Below are 15,017 nucleotides of genomic sequence, written 5' to 3' on the forward strand. Positions count from 1 at the left end.
ATGAACTCCATCACGGAAGAAGTCGTCTACGGAGATGGCCAGTTAACTGTAGCTTCCCTGTGTCAATCCTCACCGACTATTTTAATAGATTACGCAGTGGAAATGGTGTCCCATCAAACACAGCGTATGTCGACCGTCGGGGGAATACTGTATGTTTGTACGTGTTCATGCGTGTGTATATTAAAGTCATATGTCAGCTTTATCGTGTATGATTCGAAACGACTTTAAGGAATCATTTCGAGAGCGTGCGTCTAACGATGGTTAGCACGTGACCCTAATACCAACTATGATAGACCTCATCGACGTCGTTGTATGTCCATGTATCATATAAGCGTCGTGGAGGAAGAGAGATAGCCCGGCAGGGAGAGCATATGAGATTTGCCTCTCATTCAAAAATGCCCCGGATGGACAACAAAGGTGCTGCCGCTTGTTTCCCGGACTGTGTGTCTGTCCTGACGGTAGTCTTCGTCTAAGATTGTTCAAAAGATTGATGAATCTCCTCTCGTTAGCGTCTGTTACTGTTCGGTGCCGCGTCTGAAGGGAACCAATAGGCTTTACTCGGTGTCAGGATCCAATCGGAATCGGACCTAGAGATTTCATTCGAATCAAGTTTGAGCGATGTAGCGCGATACAATCGGGTTGCTTCTTATTCACCCCGAGTTTTTCCTACACACGTGTCTCGATAAACGGTACGTCTCCGTCTGATACAACGCGATCTTGGCAAACCAATAGATTCTGGTAATTGTGCTACCAATTTTAAAGACCCCCTTTTAAAGGCTCCTTTAGACTTGCCTAAATCAGCGCATGCCGTTTAAGGATGTTCTGTTAAATTACTATCGGTACGATAAACACTAGTCTGTTGAATATCAGATGAATCAAGTTGTTTACGTGCGACCTAACGCTTCCCGTAGATGTATTTATATGCAGAATGTGTTAAGCATAGAGCAATGAAGTGCATCGGTCGTAGTGATTAGAGGCACAGATTCATATAGGTAGGTCCATATATCTCCTAGACGAAGTGCTGGCAGACCGAATGAAATGTTCATCAAGATGAGAAAAGGACCTGGCAAGCCTGTTATCCGTTTCAAGTCGCCATTTGACTAGTAGGGGCTATTGCTTCCCTGAAACGGAGGCCAAGAATAGGTAGCCGAGGGGGGGGGGGGGGGAAAAAACTACTTGCTCAAATTGTGGTAGAACTATTAATGAATAAATAGACAATGACTAAATAAATTGGATTATCGCCGCGTGGTCGCTCGTCCAACTCTGTATCTCAAAGGGTTCACATAATGGATGAAGAGCTCGAATATATGCTTAGCGAAAGGCGGTCGTAGGAACGCCGAAACTGGGCACGAAGTAGAAATAGAATGGGTGTCCTAGGCTCATTCCACATGTTGAGGACACAAAGGCTGGATTGACCTGTTCATTTAACAGCTCGTATCTCATTTAAATACTTCTGGGAAATCTAATGCATTCGGAGTATATAGTGTTCAATGTATCTGTGGTAGGGATCGAAGAAACTATACTCAGATTAGCCTACTTGGCTTGAATAGGCGTTGTTCCCAGATATTCACGAGGGAAAGTAGAGTTTAGTTATCTATTGTAAAAACAGATTTTTTAGTTTCGTCAAAACTCACTCAAAAAATAAATGGCCGTTTAAATACTTTTCGGCGAAAATTCGTAACAAAAAATTAGAAAAATTCATTTTCTGGTAATCATTGTCCAAGCGTAGTATCAAGAACAATGAATTAACTGCAGAGCTACCTCACGTGGCTGTGCTACAATCCAACTGATACACTAATATAAACTGCAAAAATACCCAACGCCTAAACAGCGTGAGCCAAAGTTAAGATCCAATCAGTGTTCTTATCTGCAGGTTTACAAAAACAGATTTTTATTCCCGAACATACCAGCCTTCCTCAGACTACAAATAATACGGCATTCGGCCACTCGACTTCAACAAACCTTAGCAACAATTCACTATACGAAAGTGTCCCTGAAATCCACTCGATTTTCTGCTCCCCAGTAATAAGCCAAGATCAAATCGGATACGAGGCAAAATCCTTACCGATATCACCCACTAGAAGATCGCCGTCGGACAAGGCAAGCGTTCACATGCCCCCATCCCCGCTACGCGATTCCTTGACGTATACGAGAGCATCAGGCTTAACAGTTTGGCCATGTTGTCATGTTAAGGGGATTTTCCAATAATTGGCGGCAGGCTTCAGCCCTAGTAAACACTGTACGTAAGATGGGACGGAACAGGGCGAGGTGGGGTTGACTTGACTTTCGAGTCGGTCTTTCAAATCATTAAGAGTTGCAAGTCGTCAAGTTTCTACAAAGCTATTGAGACCGGTTCACTCACACTAGTCTCTTAGTCGGTCCGGCATCTTGTTGAAAACCCCACTCAACGCATGCTTATGTCCAATACGCTGGCTAGGGGGACGTCCTATCACCACAGCTAGAGATGCCCTAGTTAGTAGAAAGCCGCATAGAGCTATGGACTTGGCAGTAGATAGAGGTCATTAATGCTAGCTTAGATACCTCCCAGGCCCTGCATAGCCTCGACTCCTCAAAATACCGTTTGCCTATCCCGGAGTGAGTGTGTCGCCATATACAATTCGGGATTTCCCAGTTAAACAGTGGCCAAATAAGCTTAACTTTACGAGTCTTTCTCGATCAGAAGATAGCAAGTGGATAAAGCTGGAGTCGAAACTTTGTCTCCCAGACATTCCTGTTTTCCCGTGTAAATTAGAATGACTCAAAAGTGAATGGTAGTTGAAATGCTTAGTAAAATGCTATGCGAAATAAGCAAGGGAGATCTTACTGGTTCGACGAATTTTCAATAGGCTTGTAAGGCGACGCACGACTAGAAAGACATGCAAATGCCAAAAGTTTAAAAGGCATCTGCTAGCCATTATAGCTTCATACGTTTCAGAAGTAGGCAGGAAACCAGTTCGTTGAAACTGGCTCAAAGAAGACTCAAATGTTTATGATGGCCAACGAATACCCAGAAGTACAGTGGTCATTTGTGTATCACAATGAGCGGCTGTTAAAGGTGTGATTTTTCTTCTTACAATTAACTAAATTGTTTCGGATAATGACGCTACAGAATTAGCAACGGAGCTGCGGGCCATTAGCTAACTAAGGTCTCCAATGGCATAAATGAGTCAGTGCACAACAAACGGTTAGTTCTAGTATTGGGCCTGTGGCGCCGACTATTAACCGAAATATAATGACATTATACTATAATATAATAAGTTGAAACACTAACATACTACTATGACTGTAATTGTCACTGTCATTTAAACACAAACATTTCATTTACAGCTAGTTGAGATTTAACGGCTAGGCTCTATTATTTGATGGTAAAGTGGCGACATCTCGATGCGTATAACACAACCTGACGCTACGTTCTGTCCCGCACGGGGGGCGTCTCCGCTAATCAGCGGGAGATGGCCACCCGCCCCGAACCAGCGCACCGTCGGTTGTTATTGAGAATGATGCGAATCTGACTTGCGCTTTGATAGCAATGGGGCGCTGCTACTTATTCGAGATTGAAATCCACGCTTCGTGCTTCCGTTGAAATTCATCAGAGCGGAAGTTTGTGTCGGAAACTGGCGATGGCGGCGGGAGCAGCGGTAATACTATAGATGTTGTACGAAATCAAGATGGCAAATACCTGAATCACCATTTTAGTTTGCCGAGCCGAAGCCGACTCCCGCCGGTTGACTGGTTCCTAAGTTGCATTGGTCCCAGAGTAGGGATCATCGACATTTTGTTGGTCGGGTCGAGTTGACTTGTCTCGCCTCGACGATATTCGAAGATATGTGAAAACTGTATGTCTATGAACGATTTTTCTAGTTGCAGTAAGCTTACAAATAGGATCACGGTCGAGGTCGATCCCTAGAATGCCTTCCGAGAACGAACTAGGCACTATTTGCTGGTCTATGGTCGGCGACTGGAATCGCTTTAATGCAGTTGTTGAGAAAACACTTCCTAATAATCAAATTTAGTAGATCCAGAGAATGGTTCCATCCAAATAGAGTATTTATAATAGCCGAATTATTTTAAAATCCGAATAGCTCAAGTGATCATGGTCAGCAGTCGACCGACCGACCGACCGCCCGACCGCCCGACCGACCGACCGCCCGACCGACCGACCGACCATGGTATGGTAGCAGAGTTATTAATAACGCTTGCTTTTTCCGCGTATATCATTCAGAAACGTATTCACTTTTTTCTAATTTCGTAATAGTAAATAGACGTTTTTTTAGCAATTGTGCTTACGCTGATATAAAGTTATAAAGCAATCGAGCAAGATACAGATCCAATCGAGTAAAAGGAAAAGATGTATATCTTATATTTGTACTTAGAGGTGTTCCAGGCTCTTTCTTTCTTTTATTCGTTAAATGTATTTTAATATTCAGTCATAACCAATTTTATTTCTTCCATCGCATACGCTAATGTATGTCTGTTTCTACGCGAATCATTGTTTCGGTGATGGAATTGTCAATGTTACCTACTATCTACAGCGGTTACCACTGATGCTCAAAAAGTCTCCGAAAGTAAAAGTGTTATGCCTGTTGGTCAATAAGGAAAATTAGTGATTTAATTAATATAGTAGCTCACTTTCTATTCAGCTGAATTGACACGCTGTGTGGCTGTAGATGGGAAATCGCGCACTCACTGGTGTCGTTTTTTGCCTCAATCTCCCTACATATATTACTCCCGCAGCCTTTTCTCTGCTTAAATATCTCGTCAATGCTCAAACGTCCCATTGCTTTATTTTCCCCCCATAGTCACGGCCCTCTGGCAAAAGTTTACAGTTTCCAACAACTACATATAGTTCTATGCGACTCGTTCACACATGTCATTCGCCTATGGACTCCCACGGGGTCCTGGCCTTCGTCTACGACACTTCATCGCATCAGTTGGGTAAGTATCATCTCAAAGTGCCCCTAGATTCTGATCCCCCCTCTACATGCTTCCTTATTTCGAATCGAGCAGCGGCAGCAGCAACAGCAGCTGTAACAAGATGCGTAGAGAAGCGAATCTATGCTTTTGCTGTACGCCCCCTGCGTCTGGCGACGTCTCCTTGTAAAACAGCGTGGGTGCCCTTCGGTTTTCGGCCCTGCCCTACAAGCCGACCCTCCTTTTCCCAGCTATTGACTAGCTGTTCCCTACATTCGTCTAGCCAACCACCTGCTTAATAATTCATTAGTTAAAAGCCGTGTAACTAGTTTTTTGAGTGAACGTTACGGGCCCACTTCTCCACTGCACTGCATGCATGCCTGTCTGCCTAACTGACTACTTTCTGCCCTACAGCGGTGCCATTGCATTTCGGTGTTGCTGAGTATGGTTCTGGGTCTATTCTCTGTCACCCCACTCAGAGGGAACATCTACCAGGCGAGCTTGGGCATGTACCTACGTCCAATCTTTACTCCGTTCTACTTTTCAGCTAAATAGGTAACACGGTTGGCACACAGAGCACAAAGAGTTCTGCACATGCATATGTATCCGCTGGATGTGTGGGGGTTAGTCGAGGCAAAGGAGTCCAAGGCAACACCACTATAGCTGATTAGGGCCGTGGGGCAATTGATGTTGAACGGAGTGTACCGCGCCGGATGAGTGCAACTGTGTGAGAGATCGAGCTTTCTTTCTAAAAGGGGCAAAATGTTGGTGCTAGAATGTGGTGTCGTGACGACTGTGTGACGCGGACCGACATTGAGATGAGAAATAAAATAGGCAGGTTTCACTTTTGTTCACCCCTTCCAGCCTCCTATTGAGTGTGCAGGTGTGCAAGCGAATGAGGAACGAAAAGACTGATAGTAGTTGCCTTTCACACCGAAGGCGGCTGAGAGGTTTGTTGGAAAAACTGCATTTGCGTTGCTTTTACATTTTTTCGATGAAAGATATAGGTTAATCTACCTGTGCATTTATACAAGGATATACGTACATTATACGCATGTACATATGTGTAAATTACACACAGGTACATATGTGTTCATTACACACATCTACATTTGAATCTATGCAAATTGCTCGTGACGATTTTATAGCAAGGCATCAGAGAAATTTTAGCTTGCCACGTAATATACGTGAAGAATCACGGCCCAATTTCGTCTAGCATCAAAATACCTTTATGCTTACGTCAGCGTGACGGTTGTAATTAGGGACCGTAATAACTGTCATCAGAGTATATGTTCTATTGCATTTTTTTCTAATTTGCTAACCTGTATTTTGAGGTTAGCACCTGCTATTCTTGTTATGTTTAATAAAAACGCAAACAGGTTTCACGAATTCTAAGTTTTTTTTTTCATCTCTAATGAGCCGTTGCTTCTTTGGTTCCACGAAATAATTGTTGTAAGTTTTCATAAACATGGATCATTGCGCTCTGCGACCTGAGCTAGAGCATTGACTTTTGCTTTGCAAGAATACAGAATATATATATAAGCTAACTGTTTAAACCCTTATTTGACATAATTGAATTAACTAAAGTAGTTATTTACAAAAGAACGATAAACACGGAAAGGGTAAAGCAGAATGTTTCGGCTAGAATATAGTTTCAGCTATATTTGAAGCACCGGCAAACACATGTTGATCCATTGACACAAATGGCTTCGTTGAACATCTACTAACTAGTTCATTTAAAAGTAGATTGATTAATACCTTTTTCCGTATTGGAGATACAAGTATGTATGCTCTCAGTGGCGCACGTTTCCAAGCTATATCAGATCTCACTTAATTATTGCACATTGCCTAAGCTTTGCTTTCCTACAAATCGTTCTCCTTATCAACTTTCTGCCGCTATATGCTATTTGATACTATAATACAGCACCAGTAAATGCCCTCTCATACTAGCAGACAACATAGCAGACGGCGTCAGGTCAGCGGCGAGACCTGCGCATATTTCACCTAAGAGAACGATCTGCAATAGCAAATGTTCCACGCGATGCTTTATAGGTTCTCTTCAATGAAAGAAAGTATTATTCCACCAAATTGGCCCTCATTAAGCTTCGTGTGAGCACAACAATGAGGGTATCAGTGAAGCGCCTCTAGGTGGTACGCGACCCGCGTTCTTTAAGCTGCACGTTTGTGCCACAACTGTATCTCATGCACATAAACCTAGCACCGAGCCACACTTCGTTGGTAATGAGAGTACATCTATAGATACTCAAAACCACACTATTTGTGGCGGATTTTCAGCAGGCTTGTTGATTCTCGCTATTGATTATTATACTGCTATACTGGTATAATATCATTGCTCGAGGCTAAAGGGGGCAGAAAGAATGCAGAATTTAGTGAAAGGGCGGTAGCGCTATGTGAAATGTGAAGTGCCCTCGGGCACCAGCGGATACAAGCAGGACAGCTGCGAGGACAATTTTTTTCCCCAAATACCTACGTTGAATTTCTGTAGAAAATGATAACATTTTTAAGATAGCAGTCACAATGATAACAACAATAACAGTAGGAGACGCATAACTGCTATTTACAGGGTAGCTTCAGTAGATATGCAAATGAAGTCGTGACAAGGATCAGGCGGAAGTCTTCGCTTAGATGGGCAAAGAACAAGGCTAACTAAGGCAGGGTTACTAACTGGGCAATTAGAACTCCCATTGAGAACGATTGTTCGAATAACGCTGTAGTTCCATCAACACTCTAAGTGCATGTATAAAACAAATGCATATAGTTACAATTTTCGTTTAGTTGATACACAACTTCTACACCTATTCGTTGATGAATACTTCATCTAATACCCGTCATCTGCCCGAAACAAGGCAGACCTTTACATATAATGATTTTTCATAATGACAATTATTAATAGTAATCCCGATAAGAAGCCCATGAAGGGTAATTTATAACCCCAAATAAATCCACCGATGAGACATGCACGGCCCCTTTTGCCCATCCTGCAAAACATTGTCCATGAGCTTGCATTATGGAGAAGCACAATCTAGTGTGCATACGTAATGCTAGCTGATTGAGGAGCTACGCTGCACCATTTATATATATATATATATATATATATATATATATATAGAGAGAGAGAGAGAGAGAGAGAGAGATCTAAACCATCCTGAAGGCCTTTAAGACTCTGAGCAAAATTACGTTGAGAACGCCGAAACTGGCAATAGAAGGATTTTTCAACTAAATGGCCTACTTTGCCCGTATACCACACCGATACGCAACTGAGATAGAGTCTTATCACGACAGAATGACACGATAATCCCACCATCCCGAAGCGCTTGAAGTTTGCAGACAGAAGAATTCAAGCGAAAACGACAACAACCGACACAGCTCGGTCCCGCTCGCTATTTTGAAAAACACCTTTAGGCATCTCTACGAACGCCCCCACCCAGCCTCTCGTCGGCTCTCGAGCAATTTCACTCTCAGCAGAGTGGCAGCTACTGCTTATAGCGCACCTTAAAGGCTGAGCAAAAATAAAACGCTTTAGAAACCCTTCTGAATCCCTTAGTCGCAAGTAAAGGGAGAGTGAAAAAGGGGAAACGAATCCTCCCCCACGGTATTCCATTGTGACTGGGCGTCCCACACTGCCCGTGGTGCGCAGCACAAACATGGTTCTATCTGTCGCTCGCTCTTTCTTTTTTGCAAAAGTAACGCGGGAACCTTCAAACTTCTCCAAATTAATGGTGTCCAAATCCTGGACCATTATCAATATGAGCAACTCGTGCCAGTTCCGCACGCCCAAGTTTGACCCTCCCCTCCATTGCGTAGGGGCGTAGAGGAGGACTTCGCGTACAAGCTTCTCGCTATTTTTGCGTTATAACGATGGATGAATCCAAGTGCGATGTAGTGTAGAAGCAACGTGGCTTCGCGAATAGGTTGAAGATAGTAAGGTCGGGGCTAGTTGTCAGAACCGCCAATGACGCAGGAGTAAGCGATCTTGCACCTGTACCCCCTTGTTTTTGCCGCGAGCGAGTTCATTTATCTTGACGTAGCATGCGACAGACCTAAACGACTGAACTTGCTAATATGCCTACCGCTAAAATTGACAGTTACAGACGCAGCAGCAGTTCTACGACAAGTTGGGAGTATCAAGCGTGTGTCACGTGGGGTTCCACCAGCGAAATCTAAGACACTACGGATCTCCCCTTCCCCTAGTAGCTGAGGATGACGAGAAAGGACACAGGTTTGTGGGGTTCGGGCGAAGCGACGTAGAAGACGATGATCCTACAAAGAGTTTTCCGACGTGAATGATGTGCTGTACTTGTTGACGCATACATCCACCCCCGAAATTTGCGGAAGGAAAGCAGGAGAGGAATATCAGGGGTTAGAAATGAGGTAGGTTTAAGGGTAGAGAAATTCATGATCGTCATGCTGCTAAACTTGGTTCATGCTTTAGTATTGGGCTATCCGAGTCTCATTCGATAAAAGGCCTTCTACTTTTCTTAGATCTATTGCCTCTGTTACTCACTCGAACTGACGAGGTTGCGAACGCCTCGCTCTATCACCGAAATAATGACTGCTTCATCAGTGAATTAGTATATATAGCATTGTAAGTGATTGATATTCTGTTCGCGATGTCGCGACCTGTCGCTGCCTCTCGCCAGTGTTCAAAGTTTGCTGTTAGCAAAGACGCTCAGCAGGCACCCTGCACAGCCAGCACCTCAAATACTACAAGCAACGACTATGTTTAAGATATGTGTTTCTACTGGTGGATGAGCAAAGCTTGTCATCCATGGCTTGATACGGTATCATTCATTTTCGCCATTGTGACCAACTCGTTGACTAGGCGAGATAGCTTGGTTCCACCGAATCCGGTGGACCGTAAATCGCAGTAAATGTATGTAGATGCATGGATACGGGTGGAGCATGCAATGACAGAAGGTTGATTACATCCCAGCTCTGTTAGGTTGCGGTCCGTGTCGGACCCGCATTGTCAAAAGCTGTGTCGCTCAATATCGTGAAAATTGCAGTTGCATGCGCTGAAAATGCACTGATAGCTTTTTGGTGATTTGTTTTTTAAAAAAGGTCATTTTGTAAAAAATCAACTGACCATATGAAGATTTTTTTGCCACACGGGCCAGGCGTTTCGCAATTCTGATGTTGATCAAATAGAGATATTCAGGTAATAGGAAATACACGGGTCAGATATATATCGAAGTGTTTATATAGCAGGTAAAGCGCCTGCTATACAAGCACTTCGAATCGTATACTATGCAGCTAGTGCGGCTCATAGCTTCCGGACATCTTACGATCCTTTTTTGTACATTTCTACAATGGATTCGGAGGTGCGCGCGTATAATTTTGACCCGTTAAACAGAGCCAGGCATAAGCGGTTTGAGCCCGCGGGACAACAAGTTAAAGAAATTACGTTACCATAAACGTGTTGGAAGATCGTTCCGTCTCACTTTCGAAGATCTTTAATTTAGGACAAAACAGGAAAGCGGACACGAATGATGCAGCGAAGCTGATTTAAGGCACATTCTTTATGCGATCAAACGTTACGTTTCGAAAATGTTTTCTGAAATTGAAGAGGCAGTTAATAAAGGTTTATCATATCAAAGTTGTTTGTACGATACAAGGTTCTGACAGATGTCTTGAGCTGATAAAGAGGGAAAGGACAGATGATTATGCGGCCAGGCCACGCCACAAAAATCGAGGGGCTGTCAAACCCCTTCGAATTCAACTAGATTGTCAAAGGAAAGACGCACCAGAAGAAACATATAAAAAGGCCGTATAGCTTTTGATAGGACTAGGTCTATGGGAAATTTTGCTCTACACATCAGTCAGATTTTCCGCACTCCAAATCGTTCCGAAGTCAAGAAACAGACCGACCGAAGGCTAGTTGACAAGACCTCGATGCGCTTGCTCGTAGTCGAACTGCCAGCTTATTATTGACGAACCACAAGCACTTTCCGGGTGGCTTCACAGTGAGACACGCCGCTGGTCCTGCACTAGCGGCTCATCCTTCGCGTTTACAACCAGTGATGAGTACAGAGGACAAGCGGCTTTCGCTGGTGGTGCCAGTTTTATCAGCCTTCGCAGCTACAATGAACTCCAACAGATTCATTGAATTCGTCATCCAAAGTGATCAGTCAAAAATCATGTCCGTACCAGCAGTGCAGTGAAGAAGAACCGTCAGTCCTCGAACTGTGCGGTCACTCGTCTCGTCCTGGCTAGATCTTATCATTCTATATTGATTTGAAGTTACCTTTCCCGTTTTCAATGGCTTCGTGGCCCGTAATCTAGTACAGGTCAGATGTTGCCACTGCTGCCGTTTTTGCTGTTGCTGGTGGCATTCAATGGGCTGCTGATCCAGCTCATCAAACAAAGTCAAACAGTTTCGGGCGTGAACCACGTGGCATATATTATACTATGAATGATAATGGTGAGCAACGCACAGAGAGGCCAGAAGTGTCAGAGCATCTAAGGGGGTGACTGGGAGGTAGTAACCTTTCGACTTTCATCCGCTCTGGACCTGCGCGTGCCCTGTGCAGGACTGCGTGAAAGCATTGCTTCTAATACCGGTTCAATAATGATGTGTGCTGCGTCTCTGCACGCGGACACCCTGTGGGCATTGCCTGTCATATTAGCTGTGCTGTTATGCCGTAGCGATGCTACAATAATAGCGGTGCTTCGAATTAGGTATCTTCACAGACGGACACAGATACGGTATGGTAGCCTTTAATTTTGCCTTCCTTCAGCTGGTTGCTGGTGCCTTTTCATTTCATAATGTCTTCCGACGCTTTTTGAGTGACAACCAGAGCCCGTGCCGCGTTTCAAATTCAACTTATTTAGACTGGTCGCGTGGTCCGTACCAAGAATCGCGCGGGCATCATTCAGATCGACTCAACTTCATTTGAGCCCTTGGCTGCAGCGACCGTGGTAAATCATGAATCGGTTGTTTTGAGCACTGATGAGATTTGCATTTTGAGGATGCGCATTGCTTGAGGATGGCTGCTGGTACGTCCCTGTAGCTCTGACTTGTTCTCCGTAAAGGTTCGGTCTTCAGGATGTCTGCGGGGGGCTTGACAATATACATGGTGAAAAGCGGAATCTTAGTGGACTTTGAAACGTGTGGCGGCCGACGAAAGTGAATCGGCGAGGCTTGAGGACGTGCGGGTTGTTTCGTTCTCACGAGCGACTCGTTCATTGGATGTCTCCCTAAGGGAAACGGACGTTGTCTCGGTAGGCTTCTGCGATTTGCTAAGGCTATCTAAGGAACTCTGTGAAATGTCATGTTGGCTTGGATGTAGCTAATAAAATAAAATTAGACCATGACCAAAGTGCTAATTCTCTGTTTCCTGCTAGCGCTTGCAGTATCGTTATAAAGCTCCAGCACACGTTTACGTATTATTTATCTAGTTTTGTTATCGTAGCGTAAACTCGCTGAGTATCCTGACATACACTGACAAATGAGAACGATTGCTATAACAGTTGCTCTAACAATTACGTAGTGAAACTTTCCGTGCTAAAATAAGCTATTTTTCTCGATGTTTTTTTGTTTTCCATTTTTAAATTGGTTGCATTAGCAACGACAACCTATCGGGAGCGAGCTTACAATTGTACAGTGCAAATAAAACGGACAATAATACTTTGTTTGTTTTAATTATGATGATATACATCTGTTTTTTTTACTCTCGATAATCTCATTAAACTCATTAAACATTTAAACATATAAAACTCATTCATAGTTGCCGGCCCCCTATCGCGAGCGACAAGAAAGTGAATCCATTATGCCTCCTGTCAGTCTGAATAGACGCTTCCATCAGACGATGTCCCAACATACGCATATGAGAGAATCAAATTTTTGGCTTTTATATATACATTTACCATTTCTACTTAGTTTCAGTAGTAAAATAGCACCCTTCTAACTAACTACAGTTATGTTGTTTTCCTATTGAACGCTCCGAGCATTCACCGAATGGACGGATTTCGTCTGCTAAACAGATTGTAACGATGCTTGCCTTCTGCTAGCTACAGTTCTCACCGCTTTTCAGATAGCTAGCTTTGGCTATATGCACATAATAGCACAACGGCTATCCGTAGCGATGACGCACATTAAGCAATACAGTAGCAACCAGCTAATCGATTTATATAGAAAATCAGCCGATAACCCTCTAATCGTATCAAGCCTAACAAGATGTGCGCCCCTGTTACCTGTCTACCCCACGGGCTGAACCGCAAAGCAGAAAGAAAGCTTATCAGTAATGTAGATCGTCAGCAGCGCAGGGATCCGACACAAATGTTAGTTGTTATTTTCATATTTGCTCCCCAAACGGCCATCGCTGATACTAAATAGTTTCGGGTCGAAAGGGAACTGATATCTATTGATTAGGTTGGCCTACAGCATTGGTCTCAATCACTTGCTGTTAAAAAGGCGAAGGTTGATCCCGTTCTAGGGAATGCCTCTCATCGTTCACCCAGGTTCATCATGGTAGACCATAAGATTCTTAGGGCCTCATTAGAATATGTCATAAGCAAAAATGATAAGCCGATTCAATGTACCGCCGATCGATGTGACTTGTAATCGTGAGAGCACGCCCACTTAGTAACGTCAAATATTGAAGCTGCTATAACAAAAAAACTTGAGCGACCGTAAAAAAATAGCACTTAGCCTAAAATATAAGATTTATGAGTGCGTGAGGTCAATTAAAAATGAAGTTCCTAGGGGGGGGGGGGGTTTTCTTCCATAAAAGCAGATATAGTTACAGAAAAGGCGATCATTATAACAAGACAAGAAAAACGAATGCCATATAAACAGCTATTACAGCAAACGCACTACTACACGCTTTATTAACCAGCCAAAATCAGAGTACCTTCATTCATTTGCATATAATTAACATCATCACAGCGAAGCCACACTAGAAGCATTTTTCCCAAACGACCTGCTTGTATGATCGTCTATAAACCTACAACAATTTTCGTTCCCTTCTCTAGCCCTTGCGTAGTATTCCTATTAGTCGACATTATCCAACTCGCGTGGTGAAACATGTTCCTCGAGAGTAAAATTCGTCCAGTACCTCTCGTATAGAAGACTATGCGACACCAAACTCGACTTTACGCAGACAAGCTCAAGCTAATACATAAAGGCATTACGCCAACAGTCACATGGGGGGGCGGGCGGCCGGCCGGCCGGTCGGTCGGTCGGTCGGTCGGTGGGTCGGTCTATCGAACATGAAAAGCACTTTACATCGCTCCACTATATCGATCCTGCGCTCGCGATCCTCACAGCCGAAGCCAAATATATATTTATATGAATGAGCACTTTGAATGAAACGAGCATGCGTAATTAGATAATGGTACTGCTGCTAATAACGCCAACACGAGACTATAACTGTCGTAGCCCCAGCAAAACGATGCTCACAGACAACTGTTTTCTTAGGGTTGTAATCGGCCAAAGTTTGGGAAATCGAGCGAGCCCTTTTCTGCTAGTTTTGTTGGCGGGCTGTTCGACGTGGTCTTGCTTTCAAACCTCAAGCGTCGGGCCTGCGCGTTGGCTGACGGTTTGTGGGAATTTGTCTCTTCGATGTTATTCAACACGACGGCGGACAAGAAGAGCACTCGTCCCACTCTGAGTTTATGCTAGAAAGCATTGAACCATTAGCCAGACAATGCGGCTAGATCGGGCAGAGGCTTTTTAAACGTGAAATTTCTGCGTACAGTATGGCCCAGACACTTCGGAGATATCTTTCATAAGCATTTCAAGCTATTTTCTTTACAAGAATAGGTCTTCGGACCACTTCTTCCTATAGCATTTCGTGTCAGGAGTTTGCCTAAATTCCTAGGTACGTTTTGTCGGACATATCTGGACTTTCTCCAACAAACCTGTAAAACGTCATGACAGTTATTCAAACAGATATAGAACTTATAAAAATACCTCTAACTGAGATTTTAATCAGTGTAGCAGCATACTTGCTAAATTCGATAGTTACCATGGGAACGCAGTAAGAGATCCTTAATGTTAATGTAGATCTCGAGATCTGCAGCCTGAAGTATAGCTTTCTCGATGGCTCTTGGTTACCAAATAAAATACGCTCCACTGCACGAAT

The 15,017-nt window shown here is 43.7% G+C and overlaps 1 long non-coding RNA gene across 1 annotated transcript in view; it reads right to left on the reverse strand.

Annotated features, from left to right (window-relative positions):
- Positions 1-13,732: 13,732 nt before the first annotated feature.
- LOC147757898 (uncharacterized) overlaps positions 13,733-15,017 on the reverse strand; it is a 5,829-nt gene continuing 4,544 nt past the window's right edge. The window contains exon 4 of the long non-coding RNA XR_015321538.1: positions 13,733-14,793. This is a non-coding gene — a long non-coding RNA (uncharacterized LOC147757898). The remainder of the gene's footprint in view (positions 14,794-15,017) is intronic.

The sequence above is a fragment of the Varroa destructor genome, unplaced genomic scaffold (assembly GCF_002443255.2).
Source record: "Varroa destructor unplaced genomic scaffold, Vdes_3.0 BEIS01000002.1, whole genome shotgun sequence".
In the NCBI taxonomy this organism is placed as follows: domain Eukaryota; kingdom Metazoa; phylum Arthropoda; class Arachnida; order Mesostigmata; family Varroidae; genus Varroa; species Varroa destructor.